Source organism: Barbus barbus, assembly GCF_936440315.1.
Source record: "Barbus barbus genome assembly, chromosome: 1".
NCBI lineage: Eukaryota > Metazoa > Chordata > Actinopteri > Cypriniformes > Cyprinidae > Barbus > Barbus barbus.
In genome coordinates, this window is record NC_136729.1 from 18,904,839 (window position 1) to 18,932,456 (window position 27,618).

The following is a 27,618-nucleotide window of genomic DNA, read 5'->3' on the forward strand; positions in this document are numbered from 1 at the left end:
TAAATTGAAAATCATGCCTTGTGACATTCTGACACACGGCCCTTGCTTTTGCTTTCCCCGATGTATTTTTCAGATGGTACTAATGACACGTATCCATTAGAAGCTACTAATTACTCTGTCTTTGTGGTGTGCTGCCCAGCGGTGGAGTGGAACTGTTGGCCTATGGCGTCTGCCTCGGAGCACATTGTCTGTGTCTCACAAGTTAATCAGTGTGCAGCGGAATGAAGGAAGAACAAAAAGACCCCCATGTGCTGTAACAGAAGCACTGCCTGTTTTTCCACAATGTTGCTAATATGTTTAATAATTTAATGAAACTTTAATATAGGTTTAATTTTGCTGGATATATTACTATTACTATATATTGTTTATTATATATAAACAGATTTCTGAAGAAGCTGCTCTTTTCATTACAATGAAACCAGTGAACAGGAGCTGTCAACCTCTTAAAGCACCATAAAAGCATCATAATAGTTCACATATGATTAACATGCTATATTCCAATTCTTCTGAAGACCATTTATGGCGCCGCTGTGTTCGGACGCCGTACAAGCCGCTCCGCTTAGATTTTGCTTTTCTACCTACATTTCACTGCTGGTTATACTCTGTATAATTGTGTATGTGACAAATAAAAATCTTGAATCTTGAATTTTATATTTGGAACAGACTGAAATTTTGTTCAGTGACAATCTTGCCTTGAAAATTTTGCTTTAAAGCCATGGTCACCTTTTACTTTCATTGTGTGGGGGGAAAAAGCCATACAAGTTATTAAAAGACATGAGGGTGAGTAAATAATGACACAATTTTCATATTTGTCAGGGAAGTCGTGGCCTAATGGTTAGAGAGTCGGACTCGTAATCGAAAGGTTGCGAGTTCGAGTCCCCGGCTGGCAGGAATTGTAGGTGGGGGGAGTCCCCGGCTGGCAGGAATTGTAGGCCTCTTGAGCAAGGCACCGAACCCCCAACTGCTCCCCGGGCGCTGCAGCATGGCTGCCCACTGCTCCGGGTGTGTGTTCACGGTGTGTGTGTGTGTGTGTGTGTGGATTTGTTCACTACTCACTGCTGTGTGTGTGCACTTGGATGGGTTAAACGCAATTTCGAGTATGGGTCACCATACTTGACAATACGTCACGACTTTTTACTTTACTTTTTTTACAATTTTCATATTTGGGTGAGCTATTCCTTTAATAAATCTGAGATATGATAAAGTAACATTAATTTTTCTATAAATAAGTAAATTACACACACACACACACACACGTTCAGGGTTATTATTATTTTAATCTCAGTAAATATGGTATTATTTTTAAATAATAATAATTAGTAGAAGTAAGATTTTTCAGACCAGTAACTAGAGTGAAAAAAGCAATGAATGAAGTTTGATTTTTCATATTGATTGGCACTTCAGGTGGAAAACAAACAAAAACCTTGAACGTTCTGACCTCAACAGATTCTTCTTCATAAATGTATTTCAAAGAAGTGAATGAATCATACATTTTGAGAGGTTATCAGGCATTTTAACAGCAAATATATTGTGTCAGTTCTATTGAGGATGGATTCGTATTGTTTAGGGTATGACGTATGGGTGGGTGGATGGCTCTGGGAAATGGACCCAAGGTGTAGCTGCCACTGTGGCTCTAAGAAACAGAGACGATGACTCATGCATTGACTTTTGAGTGAGAACACAGGATAGTGTCTCTAGTGTGAGCGTGCGTGTTTGTAAGGAAGAGAAAGAGGGAGAATGCGCAAATGTTTTCTGTCCTCTTTGAAAAGTAGCAACAAACTTTTTGGACAGCGCAAAATCAATGTATGGTTGATCATTAAGCAGCTTTGTTCAAGCCGAAAGTAGTTTTCATCATGGATAAAACATTTTGCTTTTTCTTTCTTTCTGTTCTGTTTTTTTTGTTTTCCAACAGGTGGTCCTGGACTTGACCTTTGGGGCTGGAGGTCACTCGAAGGCCATCCTGCAGTCAGTTCCAGGTGTAACGGTGGTGGCGGCAGATCATGACCCCACAGCTTTCCAAAGCTCAGAGTTTAGCTGAAAAATACCCGTGAGTAATCAAACTCGGACACGGTACAGGAGCTAAACTGTCAGCAGAACTCGACATGTGTCTTAATACCTGCCTGTGACCCGTTGCAATCAAGTGGGTGATGGTCACGGAGCTCTGTGGTTTTTGTGTTTGTGAGAGAGATTCTCCAGTGCAGATACAGAATCCCCGCTCTCACCCACGCTCAGTCGAAAGGCCCCAGCGTCTCATTTGTCAGCGGGGCCTAAGGCTTCAATGACAGGGAGAGACGCTGCCGCCCACGCAGGTTCCCCTGTTTCCTGCGTGAGAGAGTGTAGGATGAGGAGAGAGAGAGAGAGGGAGAAATAGAGCTAGTGTTTAATAAAAGAGAACCAGAGGAGCAGGCATGAGGGCTTTGCGGGCGTGTGGTGTGTGCGTGTGTGCATGAGGCAGCACTGAAGAAAGCACCAAATGAGATGTTCCTGACTCTGCAGCGTGGGTAGAGATACCTCTTTACGCGGATTCCGGGGAAACCTGTCTCAGAGGGATCGCTACTACAGAAACCAACGTAGGAGAGAGAGAGAGAATCAGGACAAGCTATTCTGTCAGCAGCTATATACTCCACCAATGAGGCCTTTGACTCCCACTCATGATGAGAGGCTGGAGAAGCTGAAGAAATCATGCAATTAGCCAATATTATTGGATGGCTGTGTAAGAGGAGCAGCCAGCCCACGCAGTTGTCTCTCTCTCTCTCTCTCTCTCTCTCTGCTCCTCTTCTTTCCTCTCCTCTCCTCTTCGTCTCTTTTTCTCTCCTTACTCCTCCTCTTGTCTCTTCTTTTCTCCTCTCATATCCTCACTTAATAATAATAATGATTATTATTTATTATTTTAATAAAATTATTATTATTATTCCTCCTCTTCTCTTCTTTTCTCCTCTCATCTCCTCACTTCTTTTCACCTCTCCTCTCGTTTTGTACCTTCTCCTCATTTCTCGTTCTCCTCTTGCTTTTCTTCTCTCCTTTCCCTTTTTCTCTTTTTCTTTGTCTTCTCATTTTCCTCTCCTCTCCTCTCCTCTCCTCTCCTCTCCTCTCCTCTTTTCTCCTGTTTCCTCTCCTCTCCTCTCCTCTCCTCTCCTCTCCTCTCCTCTCCTCTCCTCTCCTCTCCTCTCCTCTCCTCTCCTCTCCTCTTTTCTCCCGTTTCCTCTCCTCTCCTCTCCTCTCCTCTCCTCTCCTCTCCTCTCCTCTCCTCTCCTCTCCTCCTTTGTCCATCACCTGCTAACAGACTTGTACAGCTGACAGTAGAGCAGATATCAGGTATCAGATCAGACTTTGTTGTGATCTGATCTGATCTGATGTAATCACTTACATTTCACTGCTGGTTATACTCTGTATAATTGTGTATGTGACGAATAAAAATCTTGAATCTTGTCTTTATGGGTCCCACTGGTCCTTATCCTTTTCACTCTTCTCGCAATTCTCGTTGCATGTTTGCTTTTCTAAATTCTTGTGCGAGGATAGAAATGGCAAGGTGTTAAGACATTGGCTTCTGTTCCCTTAAACAGTCTTAATCAGACAGAATTACAGTCATGCTCGAAGGGAACCACGTCATTGATGATTTCAGTACATTCTGTTGCCTCAAGTACCTCCTTGTCACTTTAACACTTACTAAGTAAATAATTTAATAACATCAAGATATGTTTTACTTTTGTCAGAATACAGACCTTCTGTCGTCCTAGCACCATGTTTCAGTTCACGTGAGTGAGTGAGACAGATAACAGTGTCATGAACATGTGATATCCTTGATATTTGTTTTTAAGAACTTGATGAACACATTTAAGTCACTTTTCCTTTGGTCACTGATGGAAGAAATAAATGAAAGATTTAAAAAGCCAATTAAAATATGTTAACTGTGTCTGGCAATAATTTACAGCATGCATTAGTGCTTAAATAAGCTATTTGATTTATTATGTTTGCCAAGTTTGCTAATAAAGTCTTTCTCTGGGTGACTACCCATTGAAGTAACAGTTTCCCACTTCAAAACATACAAAAAAAAACAGAGATTGTTTAATAAAAGAGAGGAGTAACGGCTTTTTGCATTGGAGGGGAGACAATCGTATTTTTTCATTGCAGATTGCTTGTCACTCAAAATGTCTCTTTTTTTCAGGTGGCCTTGATTCAGCACTCACCTGACCAAACACAAATACTGTACTTGATAGGTTTTGGACCTTGGCTGTCTGTGTGACTGACTGCAATTTTTACCTGTGCATTTCCATCCTGCTGAATGCAGTCGATCAACATCTTATCTTGGACCTCAGTGACGTGGATACAGAAGTCAGGCAGCTCAGTGCTGGGGAATATTTCAGGCTTGATTTGTTTGGGTATGACAGGCCACAGTGAACTCTTTCTCTCTCTTCCTGTACTTGTATAGAATTAGCTTTAAATGTCTGTTACTGGTTATGCTTTAATCTCCAAAAGATGGTCTCAGCTTCTGTTTTTAACCAAATATGCTATTTTTAATGACCGGTAATCCAGCCAGAGTCTAAGCATGTCCTCACCACAAATTCTGTCACATCCACATTCTGGACACGTCATTAATCTGTCAGTGCTCTCTTGTGCCATATGCTCAAGAAAAGAAATCAATCTGAACATGACATTGTGGACTCATACATATGAGAAGGTCACAGGTCAGGCTTCTTCGTGCCAGTGGGAAATTGTTAATGTTTGCTTATTTAGTTAAAGGGATAGTTCACCCCAAAATGAAAATTCTGTCATCATTTACTCACTCTCAATTAGTTCCAAACCTGTATGAATTTCTTTGTTCTGCTGAACACAAAGGAAGAACACAAAGGAAGATATTTTGAAGAAAGTTTGTAACCAGGCTGTTTTGGGGCACCATTGACTTCCATAGTAGGAAAATAAAATACTATGGAAGTCAATGGTGCCCCAGAACTGCTCTGTTTCCCACATTCTTCAGAATATCTTCCTTTTGTGTTCAGCAGAACAAAGACATTCATACAGGTTTGGAGCTATTTGAGGATGAGTAAATGATGACAGAATTTTTGGGTGAACTATCCCTTTAAGTTGTGAGCGAGTTTCTGTATCCATCCACTTTTCTTCATCCATCCAGAGCCACTTTGTAGTGGGTATATGATATAATACCGATAATTCAGAGCTTGAAATGTACTTTTAAGTATCGATCCCCACATAACAGTATTGAGATATATATATTCACAATAGAACATAGATAACATAAATGTTTAAACTGAGAAATTTTACAATTTTATGCACAAAATGAGCTAATCTCAAATTTGATGCCTGCTGCAGGTCTCAAAATAGTTGGGACGGGGGCATGTTTAGCATGGTGTTAGTCTTGCATAGCCAGACCTTCAGACTGACGGCTGAAGGTCTGGAATAGATGTCAAACAACCAATCATAGTTTGTTTCGTTTAGCGTTACATTTCGGGGCGTGGAAATGTCGCCACAATAACAAACTGGTGAATGAAACTATCGGATGTATTTTAAAGATTCTATGAATATTTAAAGAACTTTAAATATTTCACATACTTTTGAAAATCGAGCTTTTAGTTGACCCTGATAAGCGTTCGTCGTCATTTTTGTAAACACGTCGGCTTTCTTCTTTTGTGAGGGGGTTTGGCGCGACGGCATCTTTGTTTCGTGGCGGACCGAAAATAAACGTGACACTCGCGTTTTTGGTTTTTGGTGTTGGAATTTGGTCCCATTCTTGCCTGATATAGGTTTCCAGCTGCTGAAGAGTTCGTGGTCGTCTTTGACGTATTTTTCGTTTAATGATGCAACAAATGTTCTCTATAGGTGAAAGATCTGGACTGCAGGCAGGCCAATTCAGCACCCGGACTCTTCTACTATGAAGCCATGCTGTTGTAATAGCTGCAGTATATGGTTTTGCATTGTCCTGCTGAAATACACATCATCTGGAGGGGAGCATATTTTGCTCTAAAACCTTTATATACCTTTCAGCATTCATAGTGCCTTCCAAAACATGCAAGCTGCCATACCGTATGCACTTATGCACCCCCATTCCATCAGAGATGCTGGCTTTTGAACTGAATGCTGATGACACGCTGGAAGGTCTCCCTCCTCTTAAGCCCGGAGGACACGGCGTCCGTGATTTCCAACAAGAATGTCAAATTTGGACTCGTCTGACCATATAACACTATTTCTCTTTGAAACAGTCCATTTTAAATGAGCCTTGGCCCACAGGACACAGCGCAGCTTCTGGAACATATTCACATATGGCTTCCTTTTTGCATGATAGAGCTTTAGTTGGCATCTGCAGATGGCACGGCGGATTGTGTTTAACGACAATGGTTTCTGGAAGTATTCCTGTGCCCATTTAGTAATGTCAAAGACAGAATCATGCTGATGAGTGATGCAGTGTCCACGGGTGTCCGACAAAGGTCTTTGGCCTTTTCTCTTACGCACAGAGATTTCTCCAGTTTCTCTGAATCTTTTGATGGTTATGCACTTTAGATGATGATATTTGCAAAGCCTTTGCAATTTGACGTTGAAGAACGTTGTTTTTAAAGTATTCCACAATCTTTTTATTCACTCTTTCACAGATTGGATAGCCTCTGCTCATCTTTACTTCTGAGAGACTCTGCCTCTCTAAGACATCCCTTTTATATCTAATCATCATATAGCTAATCCACTTAATTAGTTGCTAGATGTTCTCCCAACTGAATTCAATTCCAACTGAATCTCCCAACTGAAGCCCATATTTATAATACATTATAAGGGTATTCTTAAGACATTGTAATGATTGCATAATGTATTATAAAAAAAAAACATAAAATATGTTATATCATCTCATGAATAATCATAACAACAATTATAATACATTTATAATACTTGTGTATTTTTGGTTATAACTTTTATGAGTATGATTATTTATAATGCACAATGAACACCATATTAAATCTACTTCATTTATAATGGACTATATAATATATTGACTTTATTTAAGATTTTTTTAATTTAATTTTGTGAGTGGTTAGGTGTTGAGTGTTATTCGAGTATTTCCTGTGAGGCTAATGTTAATTTTGATGTTGATGATGAGCTAGCTAATACTTTCAACTGAAAAAATTCAATATTATACGTACAGTATGTCATATATATATATATATATATATATATATTGTGGCGGGAGGAGCAAACGACAGACACAGTGGGCGTGGCGTCAAGCCTCGGAGAGGTTTTTATTAAACAATAAGGGATAAAATAAAGTGTCCAAAGGGGAAAAAGTGTCCAAATAAACAGGGAACCTAGTGTCCTCGCTGTGCCGCGGGGCTAGTGAAGGAGGGTAGTGTTCATCAGGGAAGGGTCCAGGGAAGGGGCGGAGTCCGGTGGCCGCACGCGCTCCCCTCTCGGGGCCGGGAGAGTGGCGGCGGCGTCTCTTGCGCGGCTCCTTCCATCTCCTGGATTCCCGGCGCTTCTGGGGGATTCGGCGGCCCGGCATCCTGGCCCGTCAGCCGCCTCACGGGTGCGGCAGTCCTCCTCGACGCACCCTTCCTGGACCCACGAGGACACCAGCGTGCATGCACGGGGAAGAGACCGGTCTCCCGAGGAGAGGCGTTTAAACGGCGACGGCGATGAGGCTCTATTCACGTCAGGTGCGCCTCATCACACGCCGCCAGCCCTGCGTGTTCAGCGCCCCTCCTCTCTCACACACCCACTCCGTCGGGAGCCTGGTGAAGGGCGGCGCATACGGGGTGGTGATGATGGACAGGGGGGAGGCAGCCGACTCGTCACAATATATATATATATTGTTACATTTCCTATAGCTTATAGTCTATTGACTATAAGCAACTTTGCAAATACATGTTAACTAACTCTCATTAGAGTATTTGTAGACTTAGGTTAAGGTTAGGGTAGGTAGAATGTTCACATACTTATTTATAGTCAGTTTGTCTGTTGAGGACCCATCAAAATTTTAACACTTCAACACTTTATTTTATCACTTTATTCAGAGTCACTTATCAACAGCTGTCTAAAGGGTACCATTAAAATAATCAAACCGATATTACAATAAAAATAGTTCAAAGCAAATGTGTCATATTACACATTCATCTGATCTGATATCTGATCTTATGGCTGTTTGAAAAAAAAAAATCATTACTTATAAGTGGTCTGCATAAGTGTCTGCTATAAGTAACATAAGTAACATGGCAAGATATGAGACTTATAATACATAATAATGCCTTAAGAATACCCTTATAATGTATGATAAATACAGGCTTCATATAGAAAGCATTACCGAAGTATCTCTCCCTCCACTTCTTTTAATATAGAATACAAAAGTCACAGACAGTCAGAAAAAAATCAAGAGTAAAAACAGAAGGATAATGTGACCTTTGCTAGGAATTTAGCTAAATACCACTCTTGCATAAAAGGTAAACGCTAATAAATAATTGATAATTTTTCAGTTGCTAAAACGACAAACAGAAAATAAGTAATGCTTTGCCTTTTCAAACTTATTAACCTTTTTTTAATGTTTTTGTAAGTTTGTACATTTGTATTTAATTTTTTACAAAATGATGGTAGTTTTATTAGGTTGAATATTAAATGGTAAACTATTTCTCATTTAATATAAAACAATTACCTGTTTTTACAACAAATTACAAAGATTTTTGTGTTTTACTGGCTTTCGTATTGCATAGACAAGAAAGTGGTATTGCGCAACTCTGTTTGTTATAAAGCTCACTGGTTTTGTAACTGGTCTACGTAATACTACGTCATGGGGAATTTCAGGCTGTTCAGCATCATTGCCCGTCATTTGCAGCTAGTTCTGGGATGAAATGCTGGGCAAGTGTTTATCAGTAGCCTGTGCTTAATTTTATAGTCCCTTTCATGTCGACTCTCATGTTTGCACAGAAATAGACAGTTTACCTGTCCTACTTAAATAACAGAGCCTTGAGAGTCTGAGTGTCCCTGGCACTAGTTTATAATTAGGTGGTTTCGTCAGATCATTTTTCATTAAATAATTTTTTAGTCTGAAGTTAAAGGAACTGAGGCCACCTCTATTGTTATGAAACAGATTGTGCCAGTTAACTTATATTTTTTGCTTTACCCTTTTAAGTTTAGATGATGTCAGTATTGTGGGTTGCTAAACTATAAATAGATTGGTTTCTTAGCAATTATGAAGCCATATTTGGAGCACGCTCACTTGCTCACACGTATCTACACACCCATGAAGCATGTCTTTTTTTTAAATAATATAAGATCTTACATAAGGCATTGCTATCTCAGATGCTCTGTTTAAACCACATAAAGACGTTAATAATTTAAAATTGTTATGTAAGTGTTTTGCATATTCTCAAATCATTCTGTGGGTTGCAGAGCCACAGAGAAGCTTAGGAAACCCCCACAGTGCTTTAGGAGGCAAAAGAGACGAGAGTAAGAGTGCTGAATAACAGGAAGACAGAGAGAAAGAGAGAGGATTACTGTATGTAGGCAGGGGTAATGAATGTGCTGAACCAGCTTTAGCTCAGAGCGAGATTTTGTGAAAATGGCAGCAATGGTACTGTAATTTGATAAGATGGAACACACTTAATGGTCATTAAATAATTAAATTTTTAAATATGGCCATGAACAGGAATAATTTGGGTCCAGGAAGATTGGAAAAGGGGAGAAAATGACCATAATTGGCAAATGTGAAAAACAGATCATGATGTTGTTTATATATACTACTTTACATTTGCACAATTGTTTAGTATTTTGAAGAAGTTATATCACTCCAGCACTGTAAATGGATGAAATTTACCTGTTGCCTGTTTACCAAGTTTGGATTTACTTAATGATTCATTGGCTTCTGGGTATTTTTCAACTATTGGCTTTTCTAACCGTGTACATTTGGAAATAAACTTTTTTTTTTCAAACCCTCACAAGTTTAAAAAGCTGTCAAGAAAATTTTCACCACTGTGTCATTTCCACCACATCTGAAATTATGCATTGTCAAAATTAAGTTAGTTTTACTTCTAGTTAGTCTAATACCATTTAATAAATCATATCACATTCTGTATTTGACAATCACAGCTTGATTGGAATTATGATTAGTACAAATATTGTTTACAAGTGATTCGTAACCAGGTACCTTACATTACACTCTAAAAAAAAAAGATGTTATATAGCACTAAAAGTGGTTCTTGGCTCATAATCATAGAGGAACCACTTTTGGTGCTATATAGCACCATATCTTTAAAGGTGCTATACAGCACCTTTGTCAAATTTATTTTTAGTGTATGTACATGGGGCAGATTTTTTAAAAGTCGGAGCGTCATGGTTTCCACTCGCTCCAAGAGTGCTCCATCACCGCTCCATCACGTGTACAATTCATGCCAACGACCCGTAATATAACTGCATATTTAGCAAGAATTCACATGTTAAACATATTTAGCTAGATAGATAGAAAAGGATCATTCAAATCAGAAAGAAAGTGAAGGCTATGACTGCAGTGGACCTGAGAGGGAAGTTATAGTTCTCAAGGAATTTATTTGTTCCTTCTGAATATTTTCAACTGACAGCTGACTTTTTTTTCTCAGAATTTAAAAAGTTAAAAAGTCATAATTCTGAGATATAAACTCGCAATTCTGAGAACATATCAGTCTTTCCCTCCCTCAAAACTGGACTTTAACGCAATTCTGACTTTATAACTCGCAATTGCGAATTTATATATCTCACAATTCTGTGGGAAAAAAGTCAGAATTGTGCGATTAAAAAGTCACAATAACCTTTTTAATTTTTTATTCAGAGGCGGAAACAGGCTTCGGTAGAACTGTGATATTTCAAACATACTGAAATACTTTAGACAGGGAGCAGTGTTTCTGATATCAGTGAGCGCGGAGTGATTATTAAATGCTCGGAGCGCGGCGGGGAAATTGTTGACGCTCCACTTCGCTCACATACTCTGATTGGACACCGCCATACAAATCGAAGGATTTTACACAGAATAACAGTTCATTACCAGTTACAAAATACATTGTAACAGTCACAGGCAATTCTCGTTGCATTTTTCATCAATTAATATCTTAAATTAACCTTTGACTATGCTCTGGTTCATCTAGTGGTGAATTCTAGTGGCCCGATGCCAAACTTACTTGCCGACCACTGCATTAGTCCTTCATTCATTCGTTAATTTTCGGAACTCAAATTAAGATATTTTTGATGAAATCAAAGAAAACAAAAATTACTTTATTCCAAATTTCTTCTCTTCCATGTCAGTCTTCAACATGCGCTCTCAAGAGCTGATACAGGAGCTAGCATTTTGATGTGTAATGTCAATTTCTCTTCGTCATCTGTGCTTTCTGGTTCACATAAGTAATGCTGGGTGAAAAATTACAATTCATCCTCTCCGTCGAAATCTTCAGACATGTTTACAGGGTTCCCACGCTTCTTGAAAGTACTTGAATTTCAGACATATGGATTCAAGGCCTGGACAGTAGGCTACTTGAAAACAAACAGGTCCTTGAAAGTGCTTGAATTAAATTTGAAATTGTCCTATATGTGCTGTCAAAGACCGAACGAAACGGCACAAATGATTAGGGTGGAGATGGGGTAGCGCGAAAAAAACTTAGCGTGTGTTGATGTGCAGCCTAGAGTTTTCTTAAGCTGCTCCCGCTGAGTTTCTGACCATTACCGCCCACTCCCACAACGTGTGTATCCTGCTCCCGCAAACATTCTAATATTGTATATCATTTTCGCGCTATTAATATGTAGGGTATTGAAATCACATTTGAATGAGCGCTCGCAGTTCACTTTCGATTTCGCGATCACGCGCACTCTGTGTAAAGTGAGCACATCTTTACAGTGCGTGAATCATTATTAGACATGTTGATATTCTGATCATATTTATTTCCAAGCACATTTTACCAATTCCAAACCACATCAATCTTAATAACTACTATTAATATAGTAATTAATCATTTATAAGTGATATATAATTGTCCATGAAGGCTGCAGTGAAAAACTCCTTATAATCATGTGCAGAATTATTAGGCATGTTTTCTTTTACAGCTAAAATGAGCCAAAAACTAGATTTAACTGAAAAGTCAAAAATGATTAAATCCCCAATGAGAAATATTCAAAACTAATGCAATACAGAAATTGTAAAATTAAGACATGACCATTGGTCAGTGAAATGCTCATTGGGTCAGCGGGGTTAGACAAAAACAGGTGGAGAAGATAAGACACATGGTAACTGCAAAATAATTAAGAATTAATGTGAAGAATTAGGTGTAAACCATCAAACATTTACTCTCCAGTGCCACCATTTTCCAGAACTGCAACTTGCCTGGAGTCTCCAGAATTACAAGGTGTCAGGTTCTCAGAGACTTTGCTTGCGTAAAAAATGACCCTCACTTAATGAGAATAACATGCTGAAGTGTTATGAAATACATGAAGACTAATTTTTTTAGGCTTTATAGACGGATAAGACGAGAGTGACTCTTGAAGGGCCAGCACACATCCTCTTGTACCACAGTTTGAAGAATTTATCTTCCAGAATACCAGTTTTAGGAGCTCATTTTTAGTCAATCTCTGCAACACAGACTTTTCAGGATAGGAGATGGACTAAAAATGAACTCCCAAAACTTACTGCGACATGGAGCTCAGGAGAAAATGTAGAACTTGAAAAATAAGAAAAACAGCTTAGTGAAAAGCGTTTAAAGTTTAAAAGCAAATAGAAAGTCCTATTTTTTATTTCTTTTCTTTGTTTTTTTTGCAGATTTGCACATGTACGAGGTTTAAAATGTTCATGACATATTAAAAAAAAACAAATATTGAAATTTTGAGTAGCTGCATGTTTGAGCACCTGCATTCCTTTTGGTCAAAGATGAAAAAATCGGATTTACAAAATAATTTTGACAAGTTATTTATTAATGAGTAGCGTCTCTATTGAGAGAACGTGCACATTTTTATGTTAACAGGTTTACAGTGTTATTACAACATTTAACCACTTTTTATTCATTTAAAAATTTATATCTTGTACAAGAACTACAGCAAAAAACTGTTTGATGCATATTTTATCAATATTTTAGAAATTGTATTTGAATATTATCAGTATTAACTTCAATGGAGTTCATTAAATTCCTTCGAACACGATTACTCAAAACGGTCTAAATTTATGAAACCTACACATACTCTGAAATTTTTAATGTACATGTTAAGTGTAAGTCAAATGTTTAGTACTGTAATGTCTTTCATGACACTACATATAATGGCGTGTGAATTTGATAGGTGCTTGATATAAATTAAATGGTGCTTAAAAAAGTCCTTGAATCTGGAGTGGGAATAGTAGTATAGTCATTTTTGCATCTTTTGTATCTTTTGTTCTGTACCATTCTTTTTATTTATTTATTGCACTGTTTAATTTTTTTTTCTTCTTTTTGCTATTGCATATAGTTGTGTAGCTTAGGGATAAGCTTGGCATTTGAAGACAGAGGGGATTGGGAAGGGGCTGAGGGACTCACAGGATTTAATCAGTGTTTTTGCTATGTTATTGATCAGTCAGTGTCAAGCCATGCCATTGCATTTTCACTCAGCATGTGAAAAGACCAACAAAAATAAAACATTGTTTACCGCCTCTGCATTCTCCATTTAATCTAGTTAGTTACATTTGTTTTTTTCTGCTTTTAAAGAATATATATTGTACAGTGTAAATATAAAGAGTCTTATAAAGTACAGTGTACATGCCTCAAATTCAAATTCAAATTTTATTTGTCACATACATATACATACATAGTACGACACGTAGTGAAATGTATTGTACGACTGTCCAACAAATTGTCCAACAAAATTAAGAAAAACCTCAAGTTTACAAAAATACAAATAGAAATAGAAAAAGTACAGTAAACATATATACAGAAATAAACTAGCAATAAAATAAAATAAAAAATAGATATGAGAATAAAAATAGATATGAAGAATAAAAATAGAATATGATTCTAAATAGATTCTATAAAAATCTATTTAGATAGATTTATTTGCCTGCAGCAAATAAAGTATAATAGTTTGCAAAATAGTGTGATATTTCATAAGTAATAAGAATCTTTCATCCAGCCCAAACCAAACGTGTATAATATGCATCTCAAGAAACAATAAAGGAAACCTTGACCATACTGTGAAAACTCAGTAATGAAAATCTTGCTTGCAGAGGCACCTGCTACTGGTTTAAATATTCAGACAATAAATTTTGTTTTCAAATTGAATATCTGAGAAGCGTTTTTGTATATTTCATGTCGCAATCTTGCTGAGCTGAAGCCTAATTAGCTTGAGTGGTCACTCAGAATGGTTGTACTTTACTCTCAGGATCACATTGCCTGTGGTTCCAAGCTATATTGTTGTAAATGTGTTTTGGTACCAATTTCCACTTTATTTTTAACGCAAGAGCGGGTGCAGCCATTTGTACCTTCAATGTGCGAAGCTTCTTCTGTCATCTGCTCTCAGTCTGTTATGCTGCTTGATATCACAAACTTTTCATATTATTTCAATATATTATAATCATAAACACACTGGTTTGTAGCACAAACAGTTTCACCATTTACTCCACCTTGTTCTTCTTTTAATCATTTAATGAATCGGAAGTCTTGCACATTCACAGAAAATAACTTTACTGTTGCAAAATAAGCTGGATACTTCATCCAGATATTAGGAAAACTGCTCAACATTGAAAATGAACTACTACAGTGAAGTCTGGCTCCTTTGAGGCCCTAAATTGACTGCGTATTGACACGGGAAGCAACAGCAGAGGCAGCGTTTTGCCTGTCACAGCCTCTCCCTTTCTCCCTCCAAACTCACCGATCCATGGACCGGGAGGGAGAGACGGGGGCTTACCGCTCTTGCAGAGTCTTATGTGTTTGTGTGGGCGGGCCAAGAGAATGCCTCACTATAGATTTTCCAGCAAATTAATGAAGGTACTGAGCGAACGAGGAGGAGGGAAGAAGAGAGAGAGAGAGAAAGAGAGAGATAGAAAGCCCCTTCTGCGGCGCAGAGAACTGAGGGAAGCCCTTGCAGTGGGGTCGAGACGCGAGCAGCTCCCTCAGCCTTGATCTTTTAGCTGGCCGTGGGTGTGTGGACGCTGGCATCCAGGGGTCCTACGGTTAAAGCCCCGGGCCGGCCGTGTGAGTGGGTGAAGAAGAGGACCTTTGATGACCTTCGAGGTGGAGGAGGTGATTTCTCACCCCCATCTTCTGCACTTTTTGTTCATCTGGTAGGAGTTTAGCACGAGTCGGGGAGGGGAATCCGCGTATTTAGCATGACTGCTAAGCCAATGCAGCCAAATTAACCACCTCTGCCACTGCATGGGACCCCTAGTGTTCTCTGCCTCATTTGCTTCTCTGCTGTCTGATTTATAGTTGCCTACCTGTGCTGTTCTCCGCTCACAGGCTTTCTAAAGGTCACATGAAAAATGAATGGCTCTTCGGTGCTAGGGAAGGAACTCAGGAGGAGATGCAGAGAGTCAGGAGGGACCGAGATGATGCCTGAATGCTTATTTCTTGTTTCGGCTTCATCTTGATCTTTTAAAACCGTATTCATGTAGCTTTAATGTGTGTGTGGTCTGAGACAACGTGAGTGCGCCTGTGTTACTCATAACTGTGAAGTCTCTTCAGATAAAGCAAAGACAGTGAATTAAAGCAATAGTGAAAAAGGAAAAGAAAAAAAAAAAAACGCCCACGATTCCATATGAATGACTGTGGATTAAAGAGCCATCGTCAATACTCGCGTCAAACTAACACCTCCACTTCAAGTTTAATGAAACGTCATATGCATAAACTCTAACATTCATACTTCCCTTCAAGTGTGTGTCCATGAATCTCAGAATAATCATGTAGCCTTCACACGCAGTCGTTTTTGTAAGTTTCTGTGTATTTGTCGGTTTGTATCTGTTTTTCAATTAAGTTTAAGCTGTGACAGCACTCTCTCACAACTCTCATCTTTTGGTCTCCAAGGTGATAAATAAATGATATTTTGTTACCTTCCCTGTGGGACGCATATTATTTGGTCTTTATATCTCTCTTTCCCTGCTTATGAGCTGCAGTAGTCTTTGGACACCAACTAAGAACTTAGTGTCTCGGTAACCAGCCCTACAGAGGCAGAACACCTGCCACCGTTTTTTCAGCTCCTTTCTGTGTGGAAACTAAATATATAAGAGCAAAAAATTACCATGTACAAAGAAGGTTCAAGTGTTAACATTATTTTACAATTCTGTTGTATACATATACATATATACACACACACACACACACACACACATATATATATAGGTACATACATACATAGTCATGGTCAAAAATATCGGCACCCTTGGTAAATATGATCAAAGGCCGCTGTGAAAATTAATCTGTATTGTTAATCCTTTTGATATTTTATTTAAAAAAATTACAAAATCTAACATTTTCATTGGATAATAAGAATTTAAAATGGGGGGAAATATCATTATGAAATAAATATTTTTCTCTAATATACATTGGCCACAATTAACAGCACCCATTTATTCAATACTTTTTGAAACCTCCATTTGCCAGTTTAACAGCTCTAATTTTCTCCTGTAATGCCTGATGAGGTTAGAGAACACCTGACAAGAGATCAGAGACCATTCCTTCATCCAGAATCACTCCAGATCCTTCAGATTCACAGCTCCATGATGGTGCTTCTTCTCTTCAGTTCATCTCACTCATTTTCAACAGGCTTCAGGTCAGAGGACTGGAATGGCCATAGCAGAAGCTTGGTTTTGTGCTCAGTGACCCATTTTTGTGTTGTTTTTGAGGTTTGTGTTTGGATTATTGTATGGTTGGAAGATCCAAACATGGCCTATTATAAGATTTCTAACAGAGTCAGTCACTTATTGATTTTTTATCACTTGGTATTTGATAGAATCCATGATGTCATGCGTCTAAACAAGATGTCCAGGACCTCCAGCAGAAATATAGGCCCACAACATCAAAAATACAGCAGTATATTTCATTGTATACATGGGGTACTTTTTATCCCTGTTTTCACCAAACCTGTCTTGAGTGTTTGCTGCTAAAAAGATCATTTTTTTGTTTCATCTGACCATAGAAGCCAGTTCCATTTGAAGTTCCAGTCGTGTCTGATAACTGAATATGCTGGAGTTTGTTTTTGGATGAGCTAGGAGAATTTTTTTTGAAACCCTCCCAAACAACATGTGGTGATGTAGGTGCTGTTTGACCATCTTTTTAAAGGTTTTCTGACACTGAGATTCAACCATTTTCTGCAATTCTCCAGCTGTGGTCCTTGAAGACTCTTTAGCCACTCAAACTCTCCTTCACACCGTGCATTAGGACGATATAGACACACGTCCTCTTTCAGGCAGATTCGTAACATTTTCTGTTGATGGGAAATTCTTAATTATTGCCCTGATGGTGGAAATGGGAATTTTCTCTGCTCTAGCTCTTTTCTTAAAGCCACTTCACTAATTTGTGAAGCTCAGTTATCTTTTGCTGCACATCAGAAATATATTCTTTGGTTTTTCTCATTGTGATGGATGATTAAGGGAATGTGGGCTTTGTTTTCCCTCCTATTTATATTTCTGTGAAACAGGAAGCCATGGCTGGATAATTTCATGTTCATAATCACCCTGGAGTGCTCAAAATTGTGAATATGAATGGGAATATACTTCAGAGATATTTTACTCATAAGAATTTCTAGGGGTGCCAATAATTGGGTCCAACGTGTATTTGAGGAAAAACATTTATTTCATAATGATATTCCCCCCCCCCCCCATTTTAAATTCTTATCCAATGAAAGGTTAGATTTTTGTGAATTTTTAAAATAAAAGATCAAAAGGATTAACAATACAGATTAATTTTCACAGCCTTCTTTGATCATATTTACCAAGGGTTCCGATATTTTTGGCCATGACTGTATATATAATAAACCCCCATAAAATATTACCCATAATAACTATAAAGTCTGTACATAAGAAAAGGGATAGAATAATATATACCGCTGATCGGTTTCACATTTAATAATATGAAAATATTATTAAATGAAATAATGTTAAAATATGTATCGGCATGTAAATATGTATCAGTATTATTTTAGTATTATATACAGTATATACTATAGTATTTCATTTAAATTTATAGTTTCATTTATTTTGTGATGTGATTGTCATTTTTTATTGTTTTTATTGTTATTTATTTTTATATTTCAATTTAACTTTATTTTTATTTCATTTTTACTAATTTTAGCACTTCAGCTTGTTTTATTTCAGTTGGCTGCCAAGGCAGCATTTCTAATTTTCATTAAGTTTAATTTCTCCATCTAATATTTACATTTTATTTTATTTCATAAGAATAAGTTTTAGTTCTAGTTAATTATAACAACACTGCACCATATATCAATCAGTAATACTATTTTATCCCCTGTACAGTCACTCATGCATTTGTGGTGCGCTACTAAGTTGGCATTTTAATAACTTGACCCAATGTGAAGTTATAAAGCAAAAAGCGGAATGGATACTGATATTCTAAACACCAGAAGCTGTTTTTCTATTTTGTAACTAATGGTAGAGTCAGATATGAAGAAAGTTCACCAAGGGTTTTGTTGTTTCTGGCTTCCAGCATTAGAAATGAGTGGCTGATGTTTATTTTTAACAAGGTCTCTGATCAGGCCTCATGTTAGTCTGACCTTAACAGTTTGTGAGGCACATTTCTTTGTCACAATGAATGCAGACCTTACAAACAATGTTACTGAAAGATGCAACGCCACAATTTATGTTAGACCTTATAGCAAATGGAACCCGTAAGCACTGTTACTCATTTCACATATGAAGACGCCTGTGAATCTTGAAGGTACAAAAGCAAAAGTTGATCTGTTTATTTAGGGTCAGAAAAAGAGAGTGGAAAATGGTTATGGAAAACTAAATTATGGATAAATGTCTTTGTTAGGTAACCCTGACTAACTATTATGAATTCTTTTTTTTTTTTTTAATTTTGTTTTGTTTGATCTATTTTTATTCTTTAAAGGTTAATAGTCCTATTCAGCTTATATTCACAAAACTTGACAGGACTGCAAAGACAATGTTACAAAACATTTCAATTGTCTTCTAATTTTCTTTTCTCTCTTTTGTGCAGGGGCCAGGTGAAGCCAGTACTAGGTAGGTTCGGTGAGCTGAATAATCTGCTCCCAGCACTGGGTTTGGGTCCAGGAGGTGTAGATGCTGCCCTTCTGGATGCTGGATGCTCCTCCATGCAGATGGATTCAGCAGAGAGGGGCTTCTCCCTCAGCAAGGATGGACCGCTAGACATGAGGATGGATGGAGACAGGTTCGACTATTACCTCGGCTCACTTCCTTTTAGTAGAAGCAAGCACTCATTGTCATGAATGTTACAAGAATCATTTGTGCTATTAGTAATGCCTGATTCACTCTTGATACACACTGATGGCCACAGTTATTATTCTTGGCTCACTCATTTATTGCTTATATCTACAGAGTCTCCATGCTTCTCTATTATAGCTATTCAAAAACTAATTCTGAACAGGTGTAAGGCATAACCCAATTACAGCTTAATACAATAAAAAGATGACTAAGCACTGCAGAGCCTGCTGATTCACAGACAGAGTTTTGAGGGACACATGGAATGTTAGCGTTAAGATTATGGATGAATAAACAGAACTAATTTAGGTAAGGAGAAAGACCCCCCTCCCCCCAAAGATCAGATCACAGTATTTTTTAAAGGGATAGTTCAACCAAAAAGGAAAATTTTATTAATTACTCACCCTTATGTTGTTCCAAACCTGTAAAATCCTCGTTCATCCGAGAGCTTTCTGACCTGCATAGGCAGCAACACAACTACCATGTTCAAGGTCCAGAAAGGTAGTAAGGACATCGATAAAATAGTCCATGTGACATCAGTTGTTCAACCTTAATTTTATGAAGCTATGATAAAACATTTGTGCTCAAAGAAAACAAAAATAATTACATTATTCAACAATTTGTTCTCTCTTATTTTCTTTGCACACAAAAGGTATTCTCATAGCTTCATAAAATTACAGTTGAACCATGCTGTGTGTACAGTTGGATGATGCTGTGTGTGAACGCAGAATGAAGATTACTGGTATGAGCACGTAGCCACGTACAAGTTCAGAACGCGCTGACATAAGATGTCTACTCTCAGCCAAACCAGAACCATTGAAACTCAAAATCCAATGGCTCTTTGGGGCAATCATAACATTCTGACACGGATGACGCATTTACTACGTGCTGTGTAGTTCAGTTTGAAGTCATGTAATGCAATGTCTCTGGGCCAAAAGCGCTGCATGAATGTGAACTTTTGACACACAAATTAAAACATCAGCAAAAACACTGACCACGTTTACCCCTCTATGTTTACAAACACAACACCGGGAGGCGCAGCCGTTATTACTTAATTTCTGGTTAATGGAGTTACAGACTTTACCGGTAATTTGAAACCGATGTGTGTGAATGGTGTTTTCGGTAACATTTTATTTTAGGGTCTTTTAACTAGTTGCTAATTAGCTTGCATATTAATAAATATTAGCCATTTATTAGTAGTAATTAAGCACATATTAATGCCTTATTCTGCATGACCCTATTCTGCATCCCTAATCCTACCCAATACCTAAACTTAACAACTACCTTACTAACTATTAATAAGCAGCAAATTAGGAGTTTATTGAGGGAAAAGTCGTAGTTAATAAGTGTTCAGTGTTCAGTGAAAGTCGTTCTAATTTTACAGCAATTTACTGGTATTACTGTGTGAAAGAGGCTAATGTACTCACAACCTTTCTGGGCCTTGAAAGTTATAGTCACGTCGCTGTCTATGCAGGTTCAGAAAGCTCTAATATTACATCAAAAATATCTTAATTTGTGTTCTGAAGAGGAACGAAGGTCTTGTAGGTTTGAAACGACATGAGGTTTTGAACTTTGAAATGCGAAATGTGAAACCTCTTCACATGAGCTTGCGGTTCCTATCTCCAGCATTCGCATGCATAGAAATGGAAATGAATGGAAAGAAAAGTGTAATGTGATCACCCCTTTACGGTAAGAAAATTTAGGTTTAGACATTGGCAGGGTGTCACAAAGTCCAGGTCCCATTTCACAATGTGTATTCTGCATTAATATTCCCAATGTCTTGAAATTTCCCCATTAATTCCCAATGTCTTAATTGTCTTTCAACAGTATTTTATTAAGCAGCATGAATAAAACAGTGAAATGGTACTAAATGATTACATTTTAAAGGAATAAAAAAAGGAAAACTTTAAGGTTATGCAGCTCTGTTCCATAAAATGAAAGTGCAACATCTTATGTTCCAAAAAGGACAACAACAACAAAGAAACACAATAAAATTTTGAGCCAATTATATTCTGGTTCAATTTTCTGGATAAATGTTCAGCGATAATTTTATTAAACCAGCAGATGTTTAACTATTTTTACATTCTCAAAATTGAAAAGTATGAACAGTCACATTTTAGTCATGAAGTTTACCTATATGAAAAAAAATTATTATAAAAATAATAATAATAGATGAATATTAGCTCTAAGAATTATGTTACAATTTTATATAAAGTTTTCTGAAGGCCCAGAAAGGTACTAAGGATATTGTTACAATAGTCCATGTGACAGTGGTTCAACCATAGTTTTATGAAGCTACAAGAATACATTTTGTGCACAAAGAAAGCAAAAATAACGATTTTATTCTACAATTTATTCTCTTCCGTGTCAGTCTCCGCTGCGTATTCATGAGAGTATACCACGAACATGCATGTCAGTTGTGTTGCTGTCTATGGAGGGTCAGAAAGCTCGCTGATTTCATCAAAAATATCTGATCAAAGATGAACAAAGGTCTTATAGGTTTGGAACGACATGAGGGCGAGTAATTAATCACAGAATTTTCATTTTTGGGTGAACTATCCCTTTAAATAAACCATTTTTATATAACAAATAATATTATTATAATCTGTGGTTTGGTACTTTGATGTGTTTCTTCACTGTTTTGGGCTAGGGTAGCACATGTCCACAGTTTGATCTGATTGCTGTCTTTAATAAAACCTTCCCATCCTTTCACCTATAAAGAAATTAGTCACCTAGAACAGTGTTTCCTAACCCTGGGTCTGGAATCCTGCCAACAATACACGTATTTTTGGATGTTTTATTCTGACATATGCTTTTCAAGTCATGGAGTCTCTACTAACGAGCAGAGGAGTTGAATCAGGTGTGTTTGAGTAGGAAGCCTGTGCTGTGCAGTGCAGTGTACTCCTGTGCCAGGGCTGGGAAACACCTAGAGTGGTGTTTTATCATCACCATCATCTCTAAGTCTCCTACGCATCTCAAGCAAACCACTGCTTCCCTCTGATTTGATGAAGAGTGAGAGGCCTTCCTCTCTTATTAGGAAGTTTTGTCAAAAGTTTTCACTGTGATAATGAGGTGGAAATCCCACCCACCGTAACTGACTCTGAACTTTTTTTCTGGGGGCGAGATGAAATGGTTGAAAAAAGAGAAGGAGGGAGAGAGAGACCCAAAGGAAAAAGGGCGAGATATAGTGCAGGTCGATCCAGGTCCTGCCCACGGTATCTGAATACGCCTTATTCTCGTTCCATCACAAAAAACAATGCGAGAATTAAACTTTACGAAGGCATGACGCAGTCGGTCGACTCTAGCTGGCCTTCAAGTAGAACAGAGCATATTTGCCATTAATCAGCATGTCTGTCGGTTTGAGTTACTCATTCCGTGCCCACATACTGTAAATGACAAACTAAATAAAAGAAGAATCATTCAAGGATAATCCTTAATGACGTCGATTCCAAAAGAAAGATTATGATGAAAGGAGTTGCGTACCTTTCATGGATAAAGTTGACTCCAGGTGACGAATGACTGAAGCTGCTTCCGCACATGCTCACTTTTCACTCACTTATCAATGAGTACCTGAGCGCTCAATTATTCTTTGTTTCCCTCATGATCAGTACAGAGGCAAAGAAATGTGCCAGTCAGAAACCAAGGTATGAAACCTAAATAATTGCATAAGTAAAAATACAGAGATTCGAATATGTGAGTAAAGATGTTTAGGGAATAAATGAATCACTGGGAGTGTATGAATCACAGTACATATATGCAAGGGTACTGAACAGCTGCCGACTGAAACTCACTACATGAAATATTATGCTTTATTCGTATTAGTAAGCTAATATATTTCCTCTTCATGTAGGTGTGTAACTTGGTCTCATTTATCTTGGTATCTTTGTTCTTCTTGGAGTGTGTGCACATTTTCCTAAAGAAAGAAAAAGCGAATGCATAATTCAGTTCATGATTTGATATTTTTATATTTGTCGCTAACCGTTTCTCCCTCCTGTTCTCTCTCGTGTACACACACGCTCTCTCTATTTTTATAGATCTCGAGCCCACATCTCCCAGAGTGGGAAGGGTGGGAGGGGTTTTCACTGGTGTCTTAGAGCTGTCAGGCTTGGCTTCTGTCAGCCAGGAACTTGTGACGTCAAGCTGCTTAATTGGGCTCCTCTTTGTGCGTAGGTACCCCGACATGCCCTGCGCGGCTGACGTGGTCAACGCCTTAGATCAACAGGCGCTTGCGTCCGTGCTGGCCGCGTACGGGGAGGAGCGGCACACCAGGAAAATTGCGGCAGCCATTGCACAGGCACGCAGCGTCTACCCCATCGGCCGGACCCTGCAACTGGCCAGCATCGTAGCAGGTACCCCCCTCCCCCTCATTAGTTCTCTATGCTCAAGGGAGGCGAGGAGAGAGAAAAAGCAATATTAATGCAAACTCTCCCTATGGGACCTATTTGTCCTGGAAAAGGAGAAGGGGAGAAAAGATGGCATTTTCTAATCCAAAATCTCTGCTGTCCTCCTTCCCCCCACTCGTTTCTCATTGTCTGAGTGTCTGTCAGCAACACATCCCTTGCGACTGACAGGGCTCTTATTAATAAAAAACAAAGCGAGAGAGGAAGCGCTAGCGAAAAAGCTGCAGGTGGTGTTCCGTACGCTTTTTAGCCCCTTTCCTTAATTCGTATTTAGACTCACACTCCCATCCTCTCCTACCCCAGACTCCCCCCTCCTTGTATCCTTTGATTTGTTTCTCATACTCGCTCCCTCCCTTTTCATACCCTTCACCGCACCCCCACCAACTCACTTCTCCAAACGCACGCGTCACACGCACCACATTGCGGCAGCTCGATGCTTTTTGATATTATATTTATCGGCTGCTTTATTTTTTCCGGCGCTGTTTCCATAGCCAACGCTGGCGATGAGATAGATAGTCGCTTCAGAAGATGATGGTAGCACGAGGCAAGCACGTGTGTCACACCGGGAGAACAGGTGTGACTAAGGGCAGTTGTTTGATCTTCTTTGAAGAGTAGAGCAAGTCAACAGCAATGTTTATTCCAATCAATCTGGAAGCTTCTGACTCCCGAGGGTCCCTGGGGGTCGGCGGTGGGCTGCCAGCATTACCGTTGCCAAGGGAAGCGATTGATGGAGCAGGAGGAGGGATGATATGTGTGTATTTGTATATGTGTGTATTTATCATTGCTGATGATTGGGGAATGGGAGGGGTTTAGACACCATAACAATGGGCATCATGGGAGTTCTCCCTCTTATGTGCTCTTTGTTTCCTTACGTGAGCAACTAAAGCCCCACAATGCCTCTCTGCCCTTGCTTTTAGAGGCAGACGAGTCTCTGAACCTGTCTCCGCCTTGCTTACGTTGTATTGTTATAGTCACCAGTAACAATCCTTTCCATAAACACATTGCTTTATATTGCAAAAAACAAGATTTTTAAAATCCATTTTACAAGTAAGTACTATTTCGGTATTATAATTCAGTGTTTTACTTGCCGTTTCTTTGTAATGATTTGTGAAATTTACTAGCAAATCCTACACACGTAGGTAAATCCTACACAAATTTTGTAGCTTCTGATTGGGGTTTTATTCCATGTTAAAATGGGGAATCCGCACTATTTAGTGAAACACATTAGAGAAGAGACGAGGTTATGGAGGTCTAATATTCTCATCAGTATGAACCCAGCTGGCGTGACAGAAGATTATCCAGATTCCCTAAGGAAAGTGTCCCTCGATCCCAATGCACAGATCAGCTTTCTACATATCAGACCACTTTGAATCATAATGAGCATCAGCATAAAAGTGGCTTAGTGCCAGTAACTCGCACCCTTGTTGACCCGGACAGCCACACCGGCCACTCTCGTACACCTTGAAGCCGTCAATCTAGCTTTGCCATAAAACATTCAGATTCATTTGGCGCAGCTCACAGGATTTGACAGCATGGTTAAACAGTTGTTTAAGCTGCTGGTCATGCTTTAATATCACTGTAAGAGACACTAATCAGCCCACTATTGATTACTGGTTGAAGAGCAGACTTGTTGGAGCACTGATGAAAATTGATCTTTAGCTTTCTCCTTCCGAGTTTGCTGAGGCCCACATCACAGTTTTGGAGTTAAGGCAGTCCTTAAAGTCTATACTTCTGTTAGCTGGAGTTCACTCTCCATTCTGCTATTCTTTAGGCAGTTTCTTTGGTAAAACTGTGACACTTTTTCTCTTTGTTGATTAATTGGTTTGTATACTGGATATTTTACACAAAATCTAGTTTCAATTTCAACTGAAAAACTTTAATTTAATCACACTCATGTTGATCCAAACCTGTAGGACTTTCTTTCTTCTGTGAAATAATTTAGGCTGAAAGATTCCTGTAATATCTGTTGACGAACCTGCTACCTCCTTTGCATTCAGAACGGGGATAACGCATCCTTATGTAGTAAGCATCTTGCCATTCAATGAGTGCTTAGCAGAATCTTTTATTCAAAGCAGTTAATTGTTGTCTTTGAATAACTTGGGATTTATTGTCTCATTCAACTTCAGAGCTCCATGCAGCAACATATTTCTGGCATTTAGACCTTTAGATGAAAATTCAAGGAACAAAATCACGATGCGTCTCGACGTGTCGCGAGAGACTGGCAAGTATACAGAGCTGTAAACAAGTAATACAACTGGCTGCACGGTTTGCCACAAATTGGTGATGGAAAATAACTAACTTAATTCTGCTGTATAGGAACAAATACAGTGGGGTTCAAAAGTCTGAGAACACACAGAATGTCTGGGATTCAAAATCTAATCTAATTTGTTATAATGACCATGTGAAATCTTTTGTACAAAATGCTGGATAGTTTTTTAATTCAAGTACAATTCATGATAAATTGACTTGATCTCACTGTATGTTTTTTTTATGAAATACTGCAATATATGGTTTCATAACCTGTTAAAAAATATTTATAGGCAGATTTTTTCATCAGATTTTGTCAGATAAATAATTTTTGCATTGCTTTTTTGTTTTATTTTTCATTCTGGCATGACATTCACTGACAAAAATTATTTTGCGGTGAAGTAAATACTATGGAAAAACAAATGTAATTTCTACATTAAATAACTTAGCTCAGGCAAGAATAAAAAATTCTTAAAAAAAAGAGTAAATTCTATATTAGTACTCAATTCAAACTTTTAGTAATTTAATGCACGTATATTTTACTTGGAATTGTTTGTTTACAAGGATTCTTTAAGTCAGTTGCTGTTTTGTGACGTGTAGTTCATTTTCTACTCAAAATGACCCATTCATACTAAAACACTATCCACTGATTGTGTATTGTGTACCTTGTATTGAAATCTGTGTTCATTTAGGTAATAACTATATTATCTTAAAAAGGATAGCAAGCAGTCTACCTGCTTACTTGAATGTTTGTAAGTGAACCACATGATTTAATAGCATGTTTTTTTTCAGTGTTACATTGTTTGAGTAAAGTTTACAAACCATGGCTGAGTGGAGTATTGCTAAAGAGTAAACTTAAAATTTACTTTACATTTACTTATTTCCTTTGCTGTTTTTACATAAGTAGATTTTACTTAATTTTACTTAAATATGTTTGCAGAAACTTGCAAAAGAAAATTAAGTAAATTTTACTTAGCTCTGGTAAGCATCTTTTTACTCACACAAGAGTGAATGTGCCAGTGTCCAATGCACAGAAAATATCATACAAACCAAAATGTATATTTAATCAGAGCTAGGTTGATATCAAAAGCTCTCATATGATTCTGCAGCTCCACGGTCATATTTGAACCTGCAGCCTTAATGTTAGTAACCCAATGCCTTCAGATCCTTAACCAATAACTGAAATGTGACCCTGGACCACAAAACTTAAGTCGCTGGGGTTTTTTTGTAGCAATAGCCAAAAATACACTGCATTGGTCAAAATGATCCATTTTTCTTTTATGAAGACATTTAGTACATTTCTTACCATAAATATATCAAAACCTAATTTTTGATAAATAATATGCATTGCTAACAACTTTAAAGGTGATTTTCTCAGTATTTAGATTTTTTTGCACCCTCAGATTAGAGATTTTCAAATAGTTGTATCTCGGCCAAATATTGTCCCATCCTAACAAACCGTACATCAATAGAAAGCTTATTTATTCAGCTTTCATATGATGTTTCAGTCATTTATAACAGTCGTTTTTGTGTACAATCACCACAGTCCCTAGCAGCCAGTAGAAACGCTGCCCTTTCAGCCTCAAATAGCATTCATGA

At 38.1% G+C, this 27,618-nt stretch overlaps 1 pseudogene across 1 annotated transcript in view; it reads left to right on the top strand.

Moving 5' to 3' along the window:
* The window catches only part of LOC306870540 (12S rRNA N(4)-cytidine methyltransferase METTL15-like), a 73,675-nt pseudogene that overhangs the window by 38,682 nt on the left and 7,375 nt on the right, over window positions 1-27,618 (top strand). Inside the window, exons 2-4 of the transcript in view lie at window positions 1,913-2,047; window positions 19,131-19,322; window positions 23,543-23,721. The product of the transcript in view is annotated as a 12S rRNA N(4)-cytidine methyltransferase METTL15-like (transcript). The remainder of the gene's footprint in view (window positions 1-1,912; window positions 2,048-19,130; window positions 19,323-23,542; window positions 23,722-27,618) is intronic.